The sequence below is a fragment of the Hyla sarda genome, chromosome 2 (genome assembly GCF_029499605.1).
Source record: "Hyla sarda isolate aHylSar1 chromosome 2, aHylSar1.hap1, whole genome shotgun sequence".
Classification (NCBI taxonomy): domain Eukaryota; kingdom Metazoa; phylum Chordata; class Amphibia; order Anura; family Hylidae; genus Hyla; species Hyla sarda.
This window is the reverse complement of record NC_079190.1, coordinates 477,832,584-477,849,262: the sequence shown is the minus strand read 5'-3', so window position 1 is coordinate 477,849,262 and position 16,679 is coordinate 477,832,584. Positions and strand designations below refer to the sequence as shown.

The 16,679-nt window shown below is 48.3% G+C and overlaps 1 long non-coding RNA gene across 1 annotated transcript in view; it reads right to left on the bottom strand.

The window, feature by feature from the left end:
* Positions 1-16,679, bottom strand: part of LOC130357096 (uncharacterized) — a 97,946-nt gene that overhangs the window by 12,276 nt on the left and 68,991 nt on the right. The window lies entirely within an intron of this gene.

Genomic DNA, 16,679 nt, shown 5'->3' with positions numbered 1-16,679 from the left:
ATGGAGGTAGCCATGGGTCCGTCCCAATGAGGCCACCTTATCACGGTGGGACAGTCTAAGCTATTTGACCACCGGCGGAGACAAATTTGCGAGCTAAGTGCCTCACTATTTCATAGTTTCACATTTGCATCTATTACACCATAGCTGTATAGCTCTCCATCTTTTAACTGCATATTCATGTTTCACCTATATCTTTGTGTTGGCAGTGTGCTGCTGCATTCTTCTGTTGCTGTTTATCTAGCCTAGTAGCGTGCACCTGTAGGCCAGGTCCATATAATAGTTTGGTATCAACTAAAGTGCTGGCTGACTTATTCTTTGTCTATATATATATATATATATATATATATATATATATATATATGTCTCATCAAAACCCCCCTCCCCCCTTTTAACCCACCACTCAACCTAAACTAAACCCTAACCCCAGGTGGCATCACACAATATATACAATATATACATAAAATATACACAGACTAACAATATATACAGTACACAAGTACATTTCAACAATAAATACCATAACAGATACATATAACACTAAAGACCAAACAGCACACAAACCCCTAAAGCTCAAGTTCAGCACCTGCAAGCCCTATATTACCGTATACCTTACGCACAAAACAACAAGACTAATGTGTCAGCATCAGCCCACCACTAGGGGAAGACTACAGACTAAGGCACTTTAAAGGCAGAGCCCCTCCACAGACGAGAGGCCCTGTCAGCACCTAGCCTCTTGTACTCCAGAGAACGCACCTTCACCAGGTCACCCAGTATGTTCCTAATCACCTCACCCACAGGGAGGATTTTACTCTGCATCGATACTAAACACTGTGCGTTCCAAGTGTAGTACTTGACCACTGAGCTGACTAGGAATAAAGTGCACCGGTCCCAGCCTCCAAGGTTTCTGAATGCCCCATAGGCCCATTCCGCATAGGAGAGACTGACCAGCCTACCAATGGAAGTGCCCACTCTGTTGTAAACCTCTGTGTTAAAGGGACAATGAAGCAGAAAATGCTCCATGCTACTCCTCGTGGTGACATCCCTGGTCCTCAGAGCTCTTGCACTTCAGATTGTCCATCACACACAGTTTACCATGAAAGCAGCGCCAAGTCAAGTCACAAAAATTCAAGGGGATCCTGATAGAATTCAAAAGACCTAAACCAACCTCCAGATCCTGACTTGGGCAATCCTTGAGCGCCAATGGCCTCTGGAAATGAGAAGACAGAACCCTCTTGTCAAGAAATTTCCTCGACAGAGTCCTAATCTCCCATATTCCATGACCCCACCGACAAATAACCTTCAGAACTGGGGTAGCATGAGCAGGGAGATGCCCGTGTGGTGTGCGGAGATCCTTCACTTGCCCTACTGTCTCCCATTCCTGGAAGAAAGGCCGAAACCAGCCCCTACAGGAGGATACCCACGGAGGAGCCCTCTCTTTCCAGAGGTTTGCAATATTGATCTTAAGAAAGATATTCACTAGGAATACTACAGGGTTGACCATACACAACCTCCCTAGTCTCTTCGTATGGTAAGTAACCTCCCTTTTAACTAGGTTCAGTCTATTCCCCCATAACATTTGGAAGAACACACTGTAGACCCGGGTCCAGAGAGGTTCTGGCAACATGCATACACTGTCCAGATATATTAGCAAAGGGAGCAGGAAAGTTTTGAACAGGTTAACCCTTTCCCTGAGAGTCAAAGACCAACCCTTCGGCGATCTTAAGCCTGCTGTCCCAGTTTTGTTTGGGGTAATCCCCTTGGCCAAATTTGATGCCGAGGACTTTTGCAGATTCTTGGGGCTCTGGAATGGCATCTGGGAGATCAAAACCAGGATCTCCCCCTCCCAGCCAGAGACCCTCACACTTATCCTGATTGATCTTGGACCCGGATGCCTCCGAGTAGCGGTCCACCTCTGACATCACCCATCGGCCCTCCTCTTGTGAGGAGACAAACACGGTGACATCATCAGCCTACGCTACCGCCCTCAGAGCCGAATCCGGAACCGCCAGGTGCATTCTCACCCCCGCCAACTGTCCACAATAAATACTCCTAAGCAAAGGATCAATTGCAAACACATACAGCAATGGGCTCAAAGGACAACCCTGACGGATGCCTGACCCAACCTCAAAAGAGCGGCCAATCCAACCATTCACAAGTGGGAAACTCTCTGCCCCTGCATACAAGGTCTTGAGCCAATCAACAACCCCCCCCCCCCCCCCCCCCGGCAGGCCATATCTCAGAAGAACAGACCAGAGGTACTCATGGTTAACACGATCAAACACTTTTGCCTGATCCAAGGACAGCAAGTACCCCGTCCAGTGGCCAGCCCTACCCTGTTTCACAGCCTCTCGGACACTGAGCACAGCACTAAAGGTACTGCGGCCTGGAACAGAGCAATGCTGAGCCCCCGAAAGGAGCCAGGGTGCAAACTCCACCAGCCGGTTGAACTGCACTTTTGCCAGAATCTTTCTGTCCGCATTGAGAAGCGCTATGGGATGCCAATTCTCAATGTGGGACAGGTCTTTACCCTTTTACAGGATGATCAGTGCTGACCTCCTCATTGACGTCGGCAGAGTGCCTGAGGATAGACACTCATTAAATACCTCGGTCAAGAGGGGAACCAAAGTGTCCTTAAAGGTCTTTTAGAACTCGGATGCTAAGCCATCTGGACCGGGTGACTTCTTGAGGGCAAGCCCATCAATCGCCATCCTGACTTCCTCTTCCCGGATCATCTCTGTCAAAATGTCAAGAGAGGGGTCTACTCCTGGTTCAGGGACGGTTTCAGCCAAGAAAGCTGAAACCTTATCTCGATCTAGAACCTTCCTTCCCAAAAGGTGCCAGTAAAAGAATCTGACGACCTCCAGGATCCCTGATCTGGACTTTTCAAGGATCCCGTACTATCAATCAGTCCTGAGACTACTTTACTATTCACTGGCATCTTGCAGTTTCTGTAAGGGTCAGGTGAGCTGTACTTCCCGTAATCCCTCTCAAAAACCAAAGATGCGTGTCTGTCATATTGGCACTTCATCAGCAAGGACTTCACTCTGGAGATATCATCACTAGAGATGAGCGAACTTTTCAAAAATTTGATTAGGCCAATTCACCGATTTTTCTGAAAAAGTTTGTTTCGATCCAAATTTGTTTGTGGCGAATCAATATTAAATAAGGCTATTTCTAGCCTACATACAGCCTCTATAGGGGTATAGAACACTTTGCTGTGTCCTAAAACGCATATGGAGTGTGCTGGGGTAGTGAAATAATATTGTTATTCAGAATAGCATGCAGATTACCGGCATCGCTCTTAGAATCACTGCTGCACAGTAGCACAATGACAGAGCCTGGTGGTGGCATCAGTGTCAGGAGACCATATAGTGACTGAATTACATAGCGTGGAGGTGTTGGCAGCATGAGGAGACCATATAGTGGCAGAATGACACAGCGTGGAGGTGTTGGCAGCATGAGGAGACCATATAGTGGCTGAATGGCACAGCGTGGAGGTGTTGGCAGCATGAGGACACAATGTACTGGGTGAATGGCACAGCATGGAGGTGTTGGCAGCGTGAGGACACCATATAGTGGGTGAATGGCACAGTGTGGAGGTGTTGGCCGCATGAGGACACCATATAGTGGCTGAATGGCACAGCGTGGAGGTGTTGGCAGCATGAGGACACCATATAGTGGCTGAATCACACAGCGTGGACATGTTGGCAGCAAGAGGATACCATTTAGGTGGCTGAATGGCACAGTGTGGAGTTGGCTGATGCACAAGTACACTACACACCAGGGCTTCACAATCCCCCCCCCCTCCCCCCCCCCCAAAAAAAACAGCACAATATGAGAAGTTTTTGACAAAGATTTCTCATAGGTAACACCAAAAAAGCTATCCAAAAATGTTAAATTCCCAGACCCAGGCCCCACCTCTGCGGCATCAGTAACCCATATATTGCCTCAAGGACACAGCCTGGAGTTGGCTGATGCACCAGTACACACCAGGGCTTCACATTCCCCCCTCCAAAAAGAACACAATGAGACATTTTTGTACAAGATTTCTCATTGGTAGCACCCGCTATCCAAAAATTTGAAATTTCCAGAACCAGGCCCCACCCCTGCGGCATCAGTAACCCATATATTGCCTGAATGACACAGCCTGGAGTTGGCTCATGCAAGAGTACACACCAGGGATTCACAATCCCCACCAAAAAACAACACAATTAGAAATTTATGACCAAGATTTCTCATAGGTAGCACCCGCTATCCAAAAAAATTGAAATTCACAGACCCAGGCCCCACCACAGCAGCATCAGTAACCCATATATTGGCTCAAGGACACAGCCTGGAGTTGGCTGATGCACCAGTACACACCAGGGCTTCACAATCCCCCCCCAAAAAAACAAGACCTTGAGAAATGTTTCACAAAGATTTCTCATAGGTTGCACCCGCTATCCCAAATTTTGAAATTCACAGACCCAGTCCCCACCTCTGCGGCATCAGTAACCCATATATTGCATGAAGGACACAGCCTGGAGTTGGCTGATTCAAGAGTACACACCAAGGCTTCACAACTCCCCCCACAAGAACAACATAGTGATAATTTTTTGACAAAGATTTTTAATTTTTTTTGATAAAAACAATCTCAAATGAACAAGTTGATGAGGCCCCAAAATTAAGGACGGTGGACAACCAAAAATCATAATTTTAACCAAAAAAGGATGAAGAAGCAAAATTAATGCCTCTTTGTATTTTCTTAGTAAAATTTTACGTAATAAATCACACGCAATAAGCATTGTGTAATGGTTATCCTTCTGGAAATTTCAAATTTATTACCCTGTTTCCCCAAATGTAGGACATCCTCGGAAGATAAAACTTACTATACCATACCAGGACAAGCTGTCTTGCAATGGCATCTTGCACATTACCCTTTATTCTGAAATGTGCATCCCTGCAAAAAAGTTTCCAGAGAAAGTTTGATGCCCGTCAGAAGATTGGCGTGACAGATGCCCGTCTGAAGCTAGGCATGAAGGATGCCCACGAGAAAATGGTAGCCAAAGATGCACGTTTCAAAATAAAGGGTAAAGTGCAAAATGCCCGAGAAATGTAGAATTCTAAAATGCAGCAGGTGGGTTTTGCAGTAAAACCGCCAAAATTGATGGACGCCCGGGAAAATATCAGCCTGAAGAGGAGCGCACCGGCTATCACTATGAACTCAGCCATGGCTCAATGGTCCCCATCCATAAACATTACCAAGACCATCCAGATTTCACAGCAGAAAACCATTACCCCAAGTCTTAGTAACAGCGTTAAGGGAATGCAAATAAATGTTGTCAACCATCAACTGAATGGCACAGCGTGGAGGTGTTGGCAGCATGAGGACACCATATAGTGGCTGAATGGCACAGCGTGGAGGTGTTGGCAGCATGAGGACTCCATATAGTGGCTGAATGGCGCAACGTGGAGTTGGCTGATGCACAAGTACACTACACACCAGGGCTTCACAATCCCCCCAAAAAACAACACAAAATGAGAAATGTTTGACAAAGATTTCTCATAGGTAGCACCCGCTATCCAAAAATGTTAAATTCCCAGACCCAGGCACCACCTCTGCGGCATCAGGAACCCATATATTGCCTGAAGGACACAGCCTGGAGTTGGCTGATGCACCAGTACACACAGGGCTTCACAATCCGCCCCAAAATCAACAAAATTGTAAAAATAAAAAAAATATATATGTATACCTTTGTGTAAGAACAAGCACATATCCAACATTTCAGAAGACTCTACAATGCAGGACAGTGGACCACTCAAAGACTTTCTTCTCAAAAATAATAAACCATACAATGTTCGAAATTATTTTAAAAAAATTATTACATAGGTGTGTAAGCGCATCTGTCTCCAAAAGATCAGATCACCAAAGGATTTTTTTCGCCAAAAATGATTAAGCAGTGTTAATCCCTCTCCGGATTTTATTTTATTTTTTTTATTTTCATTAAAAAATCTCACGCAACAAGCGTTCCGTTGTGTAACGGTTAGCATTCTGCAAATTTCAATTTTATTACTGATAAAATTATCAGTAAATTTAACAATAACACTACCCAAGAGTGTTTAATTACCCAATACATTGCACCAGGAACAGTCAGGAGTAGACCTCAGCAGTACCCAAGAGGCTTTAATAACCCCTTACCTTGCCCGATCAATTGCGAGATCGAGCAATAACAGGTGTGTTATGGCCTCAGATGTCCTGGGCCGCACTAGTGCTCCACTGAACGGATTAGCATGTCTCTATCTTTCAAGGACAGGTGCGTGTTACACGCTGAAACCAGTTCGTGATAGGGATTGCAATTATTTACCCTTAAAACGAAGAATTACCGGTAAGTGAGGGTCATAAGCTTGCGTTGATTAAGTCCCTGCCCTTTGTACACACCGCCTGCCGCTACAACCGATTGGATTGGTTAGTGAGGTTCTCGGATCGGCCCAGGCGGGGTAGGAGAAGGCCCTGGCAGAGCGCCGAAAATTTAACGATCACTGTTGAAATTTGCATTAAGCATGTATTTAGCTACTGCTAAACTTCCAAAAATTTAAGGCCCAAGGCCTGAGGCATCAGTGAGGCAATTATTTCCTGAAAGACACAGAATGAGTCAGGAGCAGTCATTCGCAGTACCCAAGAGGGTTTCATAACCATCCCCTTACATTTAAAAGTCAATGTTGAAATTTGCATTAAGCATGTATTTAGCTACTGCTAAACATCCAAAAATTGAAGGCCCAAGGCCTGAGGCATCAGGGAGGCAAATAGTTCCCGAAAGACACAGAATGAGTCAGGAGCAGTCGTTCGCAGTACCCAAGAGGGTTTCATAACCATCCCCTTACATTTAAAAGTCAATGTTGAAATTTGCATTAAGCATGTATCTAGCTACTGCTAAACATCCAAAAATGAAAGGCCCAAGGCCAGTGTCACGATGCCGGCTGGCGGGTAGTGGATCCTCTGTGCCAGAGAGGGATTGGCGTGGACCGTGCTAGTGGATCGGTTCTAAGTCACTACTGGTTTTCACCAGAGCCCGCCGCAAAGCGGGATGGTCTTGCTGCGGCGGTAGTGACCAGGTCGTATCCACTAGCAACGGCTCAACCTCTCTGGCTGCTGAAGATAGGCGCGGTACAAGGGAGTAGACAGAAGCAAGGTCGGACGTAGCAGAAGGTCGGGGCAGGCAGCAAGGATCGTAGTCAGGGGCAACGGCAGGAGGTCTGGAACACAGGCTAGGAACATACAAGGAACGCTTTCACTGGCACAATGGCAACAAGATCCGGCAGGGAAGTGCAGGGGAAGTGAGGTGATATAGGGAAGTGCACAGGTGAAGACACTAATTGGAATCACTGCGCCAATCAGCGGCGCAGTGGCCCTTTAAATCGCAAAGACCCGGCGCGCGCGCGCCCTAGGGAGCGGGGCCGCGCGCGCCGGGACAGGACCGAGGGAGAGCGAGTCAGGTACGGGAGCCGGGGTGCGCATCGCGAGCGGGCGCTACCCGCATCGCGAATCGCATCCCGGCTGGAAGCAGAATCGCAGCGCCCCGGGTCAGTGGATCTGACCGGAGCGCTGCAGCGGAGAGAGTGTAGCGAGCGCTCCGGGGAGGAGCGGGGACCCGGAGCGCTCGGCGTAACAGCCAGAAGCATCAGTGAGGCAAGTAGTTCCTGAAAGACACAGGATGAGCCAGGAGCAGGCAATCGCAGTACCAAAGAGGGTTCCATAACCCTAATTGATAACCCAAGAGGGTTTCATAACCAACCATAATTGGGAAATGTTAGTGTAGCAGCTTGGTCAATCTACTCTGAGGCATCTGGCATTGGTGGCTGGAAATCCTGGCTGATCCATCCCTGATTCATCTTGACAAACGTCAGTCTCTCCACATTTTTAGTGGACAGATGAGTTCGCCTTGGGGTGACTATGGCCCCGGCCGCACAAAACACCCGCTCTGATGGCACACTACTGGCCGGCAGGACAGCTTTTCCAGGGCAAACTCTGCTAGTTGTGGCCATAAATCAAGTTTGGCTGCCCAGAAGTCCAGCGGATCTTCAATGGTTGTTGGCATGGCCATGTCAAGGTATGCCACCACCTGCTGGTTCAGGTCCTGCTCCAAATCTACCTGCTGCTGATGAGTTGCTTCACTATGCGGGTGAAGAAAGCTACTCATCAGCGAGCGACTGTAGACTCAGGGTGCTGCTGATTGAGCTGAACTGCTCCTCCCACCCCTCCCCAGCAGCCATGGCAGTGGAAGGTGAGCGCAGAGGGCCCCCCGAGCCAGACCTGCGAGTGGATGGACCATGTGGCTGATAGGCATCAGCCAACTGACTACGTAGAATCTCTCTGTAGTAGGTCAGTTTGACCTCCCTCTCAGTGGGTGTAAAAAAGGCCCCCATTTTGGGACAGTAGCGAGGGTCTAATAAGGTGTGTTACGTCGAGCGCTCCGGGTCACTGCTCCTCCCCGAAGCGCTCACGGCATTCTCCTCTCTGCAGCGCCCCGGTCAGACCCGCTGACCGGGAGCGCTGCACTGACATTCACGATGGGGATGCGATTCGCATAGCGGGACGCGCCAGCTCTCTAAGATTTAAAGGGCCAGTGCACCAATGATTGGTGCCTGGCCCAATCAGTCTAATTAGCCCCCACCTGCTCCCTGTCCATATAACCTCACTTCCCCTTCCCTTCCTGGCCAGATCTTGTTGCCTTGTGCCAGAGAAAGCGTTTTGTGTTGTCCAAAGCCTGTGTTCCAGATCTTCTGCTATCGCCATTGACTACGAACCTTGCCGCCTGCCCCGACCTTCTGCTACGTCTGACCTTGCCTCTGCCTAGTCCTTCTGTCCCACGCCTTCTCAGCAGTCAGCGAGGTTGAGCCATTGCCGGTGGATACGACCTGGTTGCTACCGCCGCAGCAAGATCATCCCGCTTTGCGGCGGGCTCTGGTGAATACCAGTAGTAACCTAGAACCGGTCCACCGACACGGTCCACGCCAATCCCTCGCTGACACAGAGGATCCACATCCAGCTAGCCGAATCCTAACAAGGTGGAGATCCAGAAGTCATCCCGCTGACGAATTTTTACAATTCGGGGATCACTACGCAAGCAACTGAGCATGCATCCTGCCATTTGCGCCAGTGACTCGGAGGGACTACCTGCCTCCATTTCCACTGCATACTGCCACAGTGTGTCTGGGTCCTCTGTCTCAACTTCCTCATAACCCTCCAGCTCCTCTGGCTGCTCCTGCTCCTCCTCTCCTGTCCAAAGACTAGAAACACCGGCCATCTCATCCAACCTAAACTGTGCTCCGCTCTGCCCCTCATCCTCCTCCTCCAGTTCAGCCCACAGGGCTCATGTAGCCTTGAGATGTAGGCGCAACGTCTCAATTGCCGTGACCAGCCATGGTTTCAATCATTTGTTGTGGGAAATGTAGGAGTGGAATTATGTCGTTCATGGCGTAATCCAGGCGACTCACAAATAATGTGGCTTCCTCAAAGGGCCTCAGCAAATGGCAGGTGTCACGTATGAGCTGCCACTGGTTCACATTGAAGTTACACAGGGGAGTACTCCTATCTGCTTGGATCATCAAGAAATTGGTGATGGCTTTTCTTTGTTCGTATAGTCTGTCCAACATATGGAGGGTGGAATTCCAACGTGTGGCAATGTCACAAATAAGACTATGTTGTGGGATACCGTTCTGATGCTGCAGGTCAAGGAAGGTGTGCTTGGCGGTGTATGAGTGGCTGAAGTGCATGCACAGTTTCCTTGCCATTTTCAGGATGTTTTGCAAATGGGGTGAAGACTCGAGAAAGTGCTTGACAACCAGATTCAACATGTGTGCCATGCAGGGCGCATGTTTCACACTTCCTTGTCGCAGCGCGGACACGATGTTCTTCCCGTTGTCGGTCACCATGGTTTCCATTTCCAGATTTCGTGGAGTAAGCCATACTCGGATTTCTTTACGAATGAACTTTAGCAGTTCCTCCCCTGTGTGACTCCGTTCGCCAAGGCAAACCATGTGAAGAACAGCTTGACACCGCCGTGCCCTACACACATGGTACGATGAATGGCCACCAAGATTTGGACGTGCAGTGGAGGCCGAGGACACAGTGGAGCATGAGGAGGTGGCGTCGCACACTGTAACAGGACCAACTGCCTGGGAGCGAGAGTGTGGAGGAGGAAGCGGTGTGACCTGTCCAAGTTGCTGTTGTGGCTGTGCAGGAACCACATTTACCCACTGAGCCGTAAAAGACAAGTATTGTCCCTGCTGGTAGTTACAGCTCCACACATCGGCGCTGCCGTGCACTTTTGAGCACACCGACAGGCTCAAGGACTGGCCCACCTTCTCTTGTACAAACTTATGCAGGGCTGGTACTGCCTTCTTCGCAAAGAAATGACGGCTTGGGACTCTCCACCTCGGCTCGGCACAAGCCATCAATTCTCTGAAAGGTGCAGAGTCCACCACTGGAAAGAGGAGGGACTGCAACACCAGCAACTTGGACAGGAGCACATTCAACTTCTGCACCGTTGGATGAGTGGGCGCATACTGTTGTCTCTTGGACATGGCTTCGCCGATGGATTGTTGGCGGAATGGCCAACTAAAAGCGGGAGAAACAGGAGCGACAGAAGGAGGGTTTGACACACAGCTCCCTTCGGCTGAGGTGGTGGAGCCTTGGCTGGATGACGGAGGGAGTGGATGGCAACTGGGTGCCATGGTTCTCCCAGGCCGCTTTATGGTGGCGAAGCATGTGTTGATGCAGGGCCATGGTGCAGACATTGGGACCCTGGCCACGCTTCACCTTCTGCTGACAGATCTTGCATGTGGCTACGTGAACCTCCTCCGGATGCCTTATGAAAAACTTCCACACCGCCGAGTAGCTGATTTTCCCAACCGCTGTCCGCACTAATTGACTGCTACTGGCGCCGTCTCCAGGAACCTCTGTTCCACTACCTCCCGGAAAGGTAGGCTGCCGCGAAGCAGGTGGTCTCCTCCGGGCACGTTTGGCTCCTGAATTTCCACTACTGCCACCACGCTGACTGCCAACCGTGCTACCGCCTTGCTGCCTCAAGGGCAACCTGCAACTCTCTTCTCCTGATGATGATGAAGCCCCTTCTGCACCCGGCTCCCAATTGTGATCGGCTTCATCATCATCAACAGTTGTGTGCACGTCACTGATGTCCTCCTCAGGTTCCCCAACAGTGTCTGCTTCAGGACCCTGAACACTTGCAACACCGCCTCCCACGTCACTTCCGCATCACTACTTGGCTGCCTAGCGGAACAAGCAGCGCATGTCTCCTCCCCTTCTTGGCTGTTCAGTAGCTGCTGACTGTCCTCTATTGGATCGTCCTCAGTAAATAGTGGAGCTGAACCCACAGCATAAGATACTTCTTTAGGAGTGGGAACAGCATAGGACAAAGGCAATGGGAGGTCACGGACTGCTCCCGGGCCATGCCAACTGAGGGTTGTGTCTGAGGAACCCACCGACTGTTGACTGGGGGTTTCAGATGTCACTTGTGATGATGTGGATGAGCGTGTTAACCAATCGACGACAGCAGATGGTTTTCTGGTGGAGACACGACCGCTGGCTGATAACGGGAGCTCAGGCCTCTCGCTGCGACTCCTGCTGCCACTCGCCCCAAGTCTGCTGCCAACTCTGCCTGAAGTATTTAGGCCTCTGCCACTCCTCTGTGCATGTCCTGGCACTTCTCTGCCTGACATACTTAGTGCGTTTATGAGGGTATTACAATACACTACACTACTCTTTAAACAGAATTTGTCTAGAACAGCAGCTGGTGATTACTTACGGCTGTCCTTGAACAGTATGTAGGCCCTTGACAGATTAACAGGTACTAGATGGTACAATACTTGGATGTACGTATGCGGTATGCACTGATGAGGGCAGTAATATGCCTAACTATTAGCAGAAATAACTCTGTATTTTTGTAAAACACCAGCCGATGGATACTATTGTTTGGACTTTGATGATTTGGAGCACCTTGACAGATTAACAGGTACTAAATGGTACAATACTTGGATGTACCTATGGGGTATGCACTGATGAGGGCAGTAATATGCCTATTAGCAGAAAAAACTCAGTATTTTTGTAAAACACCAGCCGGTGGATACTATTGTTTGGACTTTGACGGTATGGAGCACCTTGACAGTTTAACAGGTACTAAATGGTACAATACTTGGATGTACGTATGCGGTATGCACTGATGAGGGCAGTAATATGCCTAACTATTAGCAGAAAAAACTCTATATTTTTGTAAAACACCAGACGGTGGATACTATTGTTTGGACTTTGATGGTTTGGAGCACCTTGACAGCTACTATATGGTACAATACTTGGATGTATCTATGCAGTATGCACTGATGAGGGCAGTAATATGCCTAACTATTAGCAGAAAAAACTCAGTATTTTTGTAATACACCAGCCGGTGGATACTATTGTTTGGACTTTGACAGTGGCAGCTCATACGTGACACCTGCCATTTGCTGAGGCCCTTTGAGGAAGCCACATTATTTGTGAGTCGCCTGGATTACGCCATGAACGACATAATTCCACTCCTACATTTCCCACAACAAATGATTGAAACCATGGCTGGTCACGGCAATTGAGACGTTGCGCCTACATCTCAAGGCTACATGAGCCCTGTGGGCTGAACTGGAGGAGGAGGATGAGGGGCAGAGCGGAGCACAGTTTAGGTTGGATGAGATGGCCAGTGTTTCTAGTCTTTGGACAGGAGAGGAGGAGCAGGAGCAGCCAGAGGAGCTGGAGGGTTATGAGGAAGTTGAGACAGAGGACCCAGACACACTGTGGCAGTATGCAGTGGAAATGGAGGCAGGTAGTCCCTCCGAGTCACTGGCGCAAATGGCAGGATGCATGCTCAGTTGCTTGCGTAGTGATCCCCGAATTGTAAAAATTCGTCAGCGGGATGACTTCTGGATCTCCACCTTGTTAGGATTCGGCTAGCTGGATGTGGATCCTCTGTGTCAGCGAGGGATTGGCGTGGACCGTGTCGGTGGACCGGTTCTAGGTTACTACTGGCATATATCCAAGTATTGTACCTTTAAACACTGTCACTTTAAACATTAATAACTCTGGAATGCTTTTAGTTATCATTCTGATTCCGAGATTGTTTTTTCGTGACATATTCTACTTTAACATGGTGGTAAATTTTTGTGGTAACTTGCATCCTTTCCTCGTGAAAAATCCTAAAATTTTATGAAAAATTAGAAAATTTAGCATTTTTCTAACTTTGAAGCTCTCTGCTTGTAAGGAAAATGTATATTACAAAGAAAAAAAATTTTTATTCACATATACAATATGTCTACTTTATGTCTGCATCATGAAAGTGACGAGTTTTTACTTTTGGAAGACACCAGAAGGCTTCAAAGTTCAGAAGCAATTTTCCAATTTTTCCACAAAGTTTTCAAACTCACTATTTTTCAGGGACCAGTTCAGGTTTGAAGTGGATTTGAAGGATCTTCATATTAGAAATACCCCACAAAAGACCCCATTATAAAAACTGCACCCCCCAAAGTATTCAAAATGACATTCAGTCAGCGTTTTAACCCTTTAGGGGTTTCACAGGAATAGAAGCAAAGTGAAGGAGAAAATTCACAATCTTCATTTTTTACACTCGCATGTTCTTGTAGACCCAATTTTTGAATTTTTACAAGGGGTAAAAGGAGAAAATGTATACTTATATTTGTAGCCCGATTTCTCTCGAGTAAGCACATACCTCATATGTCTATGTAAAGTGTTCGGCGGGCGCAGTAGAGGGCTCAGAAGGGAAAGAGCGATAAGGGGATTTTGGAGAGTACGTTTTTCTGAAATGGTTTTTGGGGGGCATGTTGCATTTAGGAAGCCCCTATGGTGCCAGAACAGCAAAAAAAAAACACATGGCATACCATTTTGGAAACTAGACCCCTTGAGCAATGTAATAAGGAATAAAGTGAGCCTTAATACCCCACAGGTGTTTCACGACTTTTGCATATGTAAAAAAAAAAAAAAAATTCCACTAAAATGTGTGTTTCCCCCCAAATTTCACATTTTTGCAAGGGTTAATACCAGAAAATACCCTTGCAGAACAGCAAAAAAAAAAAAACACATGGCATACAATTTTGGAAACTAGACCCCTTGAGGAACGTAACAAGGGGTACAGTGAGCATTTGCCCCCCACTGGTGTCTGACAGATCTTTGGAACAGTGAGCTGTACAAGTTTTCATTTTCATGGACCACTGTTCCAAAGATCCGTCAGACACCTGTGGGGGGTAAATTCTCACTGCACCCCTCATTACATTCCGTGAGGGGTGTCGTTTCCGAAATGGGGTCACATGTGGGTTTTTTTTTTTTTTGCGTTTGTCAAAACCGCTGTAACAATCAGCCACCCCTGTGCAAATCACCTCAAATGTACATGGTGCGCTCTCCCTTCTGGGCCTTGTTGTGCGCCCCCAGAGCACTTTGCGCTCACATATGGGGTATCTCCGTAGTCGGGAGAAATTGCGTTACAAATTTTGGGGGTCTTTTTTCCCTTTTACCTCTTGTGAAAATGTAAAGTATAGGGCAACACCAGCATGTTAGTGTAAAAAATGAAATTTTTTTACACTAACATTCTGGTGTAGACCCCAACTTTTCCTTTTCATGAAGGGTTAAAGAAGAAAAAGCCCCCCAAACCTTGTAACGCAATTTCTCCCGAGTACGGCGATACCCCATATGTGGCCCTAAACTGTTGCCTTGAAATATGACAGGGCTCCAAAGTGAGAGCGCCATGTGCATTTGAGGCCTAAATTAGGGATTTGCATAGGGGTGGACATAGGGGAATTCTACGCCAGTGATTCCCAAACAGGGTGCCTCCAGCTGTTGCAAAACTCCCAGCATGCGTGGACAGTCAACGGCTGTCCGGCAATACTGGGAGTTGTTGTTTTTCAACAGCTGGAGGCTCTGCTTTGGAAACAGTGGTGTACCGGACGTTCTTATTGGGGGAGGGGGGCTGTGTAGGGGTATGTGTATATGTAGTGTTTTTAACTTTTTATTTTATTTTGTGTTAGTGTAGTGTAGTGTAGTGTTTTTAGGGTACAGTCACATGGGCGGGGGATTACAGCGAGTTTCCCAGCGCAAAATTTGCTGCATCTCAAGATGCGAGAAACCCACTGTAAAAGCCTCGCCCATGTGAATGTACCCTGTACATTCACAGGGGGGGGGGGGGGGGGGGCACCAGCTGTTGCAAAACCACAACTCCCAGCATGCATGGTCTGTTAGTGCATGCTGGGAGTTATAGTTTTGCAACAGCTGGAGGCACACAGGTTAGGAAACACTGAGTTAGAAACAGACAATGTTTCCCAACCAGTGTGTCTCCAGTTGTTGCAAAACTACAACTCCCAGCATGCCCAGACAGCTGAAGGGCATGCTGGGAGTTGTAGTTCGGCAACATCTGAAGGGCCAGATGTTGCTGAACTAAAACTCCCAGCATGCCTGGACAGTCAGTGCATACTGGGAGTTGTAGTTTTGCAACAGCTGGAAGAGCACAGATTGGAGACCATTATACAATGGTCTCCAAACTGGGGCCCTCCAGATGTTGCAAAACTACAAGTCCCAGCATGCATGGTCTGTTAGTGCATGCTGGGAGTTATAGTTTTGCAACAGCTGGAAGCACACAGGTTAGGAAACACTGAGTTAGAAACAATGTTTCCCAACCAGTGTGTCTCCAGTTGTTGCAAAACTACAACTCCCAGCATGCCCAGACAGCTGAAGGGCATGCTGGGAGTTGTAGTTTGGCAACATCTGAAGGGCCAGATGTTGCTGAACTAAAACTCCCAGCATGCCTGGACAGTCAGTGCATGCTGGGAGTTGTAGTTTTGCAACAGCTGGAAGAGCACAGATTGGAGACCATTATACAATGGTTTCCAAACTGGGGCCCTCCAGATGTTGCAAAACTACAAGTCCCAGCATGCATGGTCTGTTAGTGCATGCTGGGAGTTATAGTTTTGCAACAGCTGGAAGCACACAGGTTAGGAAACACTGAGTTAGAAACAATGTTTCCCAACCAGTGTGTCTCCAGTTGTTGCAAAACTACAACTCCCAGCATGCCCAGACAGCTGAAGGGCATGCTGGGAGTTGTAGTTTGGCAACATCTGAAGGGCCAGATGTTGCTGAACTAAAACTCCCAGCATGCCTGGACAGTCAGTGCATGCTGGGAGTTGTAGTTTTGCAACAGCTGGAAGAGCACAGATTGGAGACCATTATACAATGGTTTCCAAACTGGGGCCCTCCAGATGTTGCAAAACTACAACTCCCAGCATGCCCAGACAGCCAAAGGCTGTCTAGGCATGCTGGGAGTTGTAGTTTTCAGACTTCTAGAAGCAGCAGTGAAGATCTTCACTGCTGCCTCTGAGGACCACATACTTACCTGCCAGTCCAGTCGCTGCTCCTCCATGTGGCCGGTCCTGCCGCTGCTCCAGGTAAGGCTGCCGGTCCCCTCGTGTTCCCCCCGTGTTCCCCCCGTATGCCGCAGGTCCCTGCGAGCCCCTGCAGCCATCGTCCCCCGTTCTGCCCGACTTCCAGGGGCGGGCAGTGCGGGGGATCTGAACTTTCACCCCAGATCACTGTGATTCGTCCACAGGGACCAATCACAGTGATCGCTGACCAGGACCATCAATGGATGGTCCTGGGG